Source organism: Lipotes vexillifer, unplaced genomic scaffold, assembly GCF_000442215.2.
Source record: "Lipotes vexillifer unplaced genomic scaffold, Lipotes_vexillifer_v1.1 scaffold84, whole genome shotgun sequence".
NCBI lineage: Eukaryota > Metazoa > Chordata > Mammalia > Artiodactyla > Lipotidae > Lipotes > Lipotes vexillifer.
Genome location: NW_006783414.1, coordinates 2142897 through 2146516, shown reverse-complemented (window position 1 = coordinate 2146516; position 3620 = coordinate 2142897).

The window sequence follows — 3620 nt, the reverse complement described above, 5'->3', positions numbered from 1 at the left end:
GGGTCCGCTGACCCGCCAGTGGAGTGGAAGGTCCAAGATGGTCTTCCTGGTGGAAGCGCATGAGTCTGCAAGATGGTGCTGGCGGCTGCTGTCTAGGGAACCTCGGTTCTCCTCTGTGTGACCTCCCATCCTCCAGTCGGTGAACTGGCTGCCTTACACGGCGGTTCTCAGGGGAGCATCCCAAGGGGCGAAGGTGAAAGCCACAAAGCATCCGGATGCCTGGGCTCCAGAACTCACACAACTGCACTTCCACCACGTTCTGCTGGTCAAAGCGACTCCCCAAAACCAGCTCAGGTTCAAGGAATCACGAAATAGACTCTTCCTCTTGATGGGAGTTGCTGCAAAATCTGTTTTTCAATCTACCACGAGGTGAGAAAATATTGGGTTGGCCAAAAAGTTCACTTGCGTTTTTCCATACGATGGTACGGAAAAACCCAAATGAACTTTTTGGCCAACCCAATATAAACGGCTCCATGGAAAAATTTCCTCACCATTAGAAAATAGTTTGGCAAAGTTATATTTTCTGAATCAAAAATCCAGATTCCCAGACTGGCAACTTTCCTCTGATCCGTGTGTGCGCGTACAGAGGTAAGTCAACAGGCTCTCATCAAGGGTGGTGTTTCTCTGCCCTGGCTGAGCGTGAAAGTCCCTTGAGAGGCGTTTCCAAATCCCAAATTCCTGGGCCACACCCAAGACCTGCTAAATAAGAACTCATTAGGGGTGGGGCAGTGGGAGGGTTAGGCCTGGTAATCTGCATTTTCAAAAGTTCTCCCAGTGATTCTGATCCACAGCCAGGGTAAAGAACTGCCCGAATTAGCTAACAAGCTTTAAGGGAAAAAAGATCAAGGAAGGAACTCTAGAAATATGGGCTATGAGCCTATCGTTTATAGACAGGCTTCTGGTTAATCCAACCTAACAGGTCACTGCTGGGGCTACTGGACTCTAACTCGAGGGTCTGGAGTGAACAAGACTCAGCCCCTGCTCCCATATTAGAGCCATCATGCACTGCGTGCCAAGCCCTATTCTGTAGACCTTCCGTGCATTACCTCCTTCAGTCTCCGCAGCTCCATGAGGTGGGTATTGCCATAAGCCCCAGCTTACAAATTGGGAAACTGAGGCTCAGAGCAGTCGCATAATTTGAACCCAGTCACACCGCCAATAAAGAGGTAGAGTTGGAATTCTCCAGCCCACCTGGCTTCAGAGTCCATGCCCTTAACCTCTAGACCACCTGCCTCACTCAGAGCACACCATCCAGGGGGAGCACACCGGGCAGGGAAAGGAAGGGGCCAGGAGGTAGGGGGTCTCTGTTTCTCCGGTCCACTGGCCCTTTTTAAACAAGTGGCTCTCAACTCGAGCTGCACATTAGAACCACCTGGGAGGCTCTTTTACAATAGGGAGGTCCTGCCCCCAAATACTGTATTCTCTGCTCTTGGTGGTGCCCAGTTATGGAAGTTTTTCAGAAACTCCACGAGGAAATTCTAGTGCACAGCCAGAGTTGAGGTGAGGACAGATGCTCTGCAGCTGGGCTAGAATCCCTGCTTCTCAGCGGGGAGGATGGCGGCCCCAGTGTTGGTGACACTTGTGACCACCGTATCTCACCAACTTCCAAGAAATCGAACAAGCTTAAGCAAAAAGGGGCCCCTCCCTATCAACCAGATACATGGTCCCAACCTTGGCCGAGCATTGGCAACAAATGGGTAGCTTGGAAATCATCCTGATGCCCCACACAGATATTCTGACTGAGTTGGTCTGGGACGGGGTGGGACATCTGTGTCTTTATACCCGTCCCCCAAGTGGATTCTAATGTGTAACTGGTTTGGAACTACTGATCCAGCCCCAGATGCTCAGTTCATAGATGAAGAAAACAAGGCTCAGAGAGAAGTGACTTGCCCAAAGTCATGCAGCATGCTTGCTCCAGAGGCCAGACTAGAGCCCAAATGTCTGGCCAGCACTATTTCTATGCTGTAGCCCATAGAGTTTGCAAAAGTATTTCACATACATTACCTAGTCGGTCTGTAGCTTGCCACACTGTGTTGCTTCCTGCCACCATCCTCTCATTTCACAGAAGATGAAACCAGGGCCCAGAGAAGGAAAGTGACCTGCCAAAGCCCCACAGTGACAGAAACCAGATAAGAACTCTTATCTCAGGTCGGGGATGTGGCCGCACCTCTAGTGCCCACAGCCGGTCTCCTGCCGACCAAGCTCCACAAGCATGTGGGGTTCTCCTGAGACTCTACACTATTAGCTGAGTTTGGACACCCACCCGCCTCCCCGCGCCCAGGACAGGCTGTGCAGGAATCTCCTGGTGGAAGTTGCCAGACCCACTGGCAGCTCTACTCAATGATAATCCCTTACCCACTGTTCTGAGCTTCCCTATTTACAACACACGTTTGCATCTCTTGTCTCTGACATGTATTCAGGACAATCCCTATGCTACCAAAGGGCAGACTGAAGCTCAGGGAGCTTTTAAGACTTTGCCCCAGAACCAAAGCTACACCAGGACCCAGAACCAGCTCTGTGGGCTCCAAGTCCAGTGCTCTGTCCACCTGAGGCCAGTCCATGGGGTCTGGGCATGGGACCTCCTGCTTTGTGCTTTATGGAAGTGTTTTCCGCCTGCCTGGACAGAGGGCCAGCAGAGCTTATAACCAGGGGTCAGGAAGGGGAGGGGCGAAGGGGGGTGCAGGGCAGGTGCCCTGGTTTGACCAGTTCTGGTTTCTGGTTACCTGTTGCCGAAAGACAGATGTTCACCAAAGTGGTAGGTGCAGAAAGCAGACCTCACTCCTCACTTTAGATGAAGCCCAAAGCAAGCAGGTGGTTTTGACCTTCCTCCTTTCTTCTCACCTAATCATTTGAGGATGAGGGACATCGAAGCCTGCTTTCTCCCTGTGTCCTCACTTCCTGACAGTGGCCAGACACAGGGGCTCGGGGCTTCAGGAAGGGCACAGGATAGGTGGTAATTTATTTTACTTATAAGCACTGATGTGACCCTACTCTAAGTGCTCTGAAATTAACTCATTTCAATCCTCAAAATAACCCAAGAAGAGGATACTGCTATCATCCCCACTTCAGAGATTAGGAAATAAGGTACAGAGAGGTTCACCGACTTGCCCAATGGCACACAGCTAGGAAGAGACAGGGCTGGGATTGGAACCCAAGCAGCTTGGCTCCAGAGCCATCTTAACTGACTATGGTTTACTGTGCAACGTCAGCCTGGGTTTCTGGCCTAGGACAGTCTCTCCAGGAAGGTTCTAAGCACAGCGCAAAGCAAGACCTTATACCTTGCTGGCTCTTCAATCCATATGAAGACAGCATGAGGACTCCCCGTTTCCCGGGGGGTGCTGTAGAGCATGCAAGCCCACACGGATGCCCATTTCAGGCCCTGGCTGTGCCCTTCACCCTCCTCACGTGACTGCTGTGATCAGAGTCTGCAACTCCAGTGGTTGGTATGATAATTCCCATTGTACAGGAAGGAGCCCTGAGGCTGGGGGAGGATATAAGTGACTTGTTCAAAGGTACAAAGTTAATAAATGGCAGAGCTTGGAGTTCGACCTTCACCTTCTGCCCCTCACTCCATCTGATGCTTTCCAAGACCCCTCGGAAGGATTCAGCAGGAACTGTGC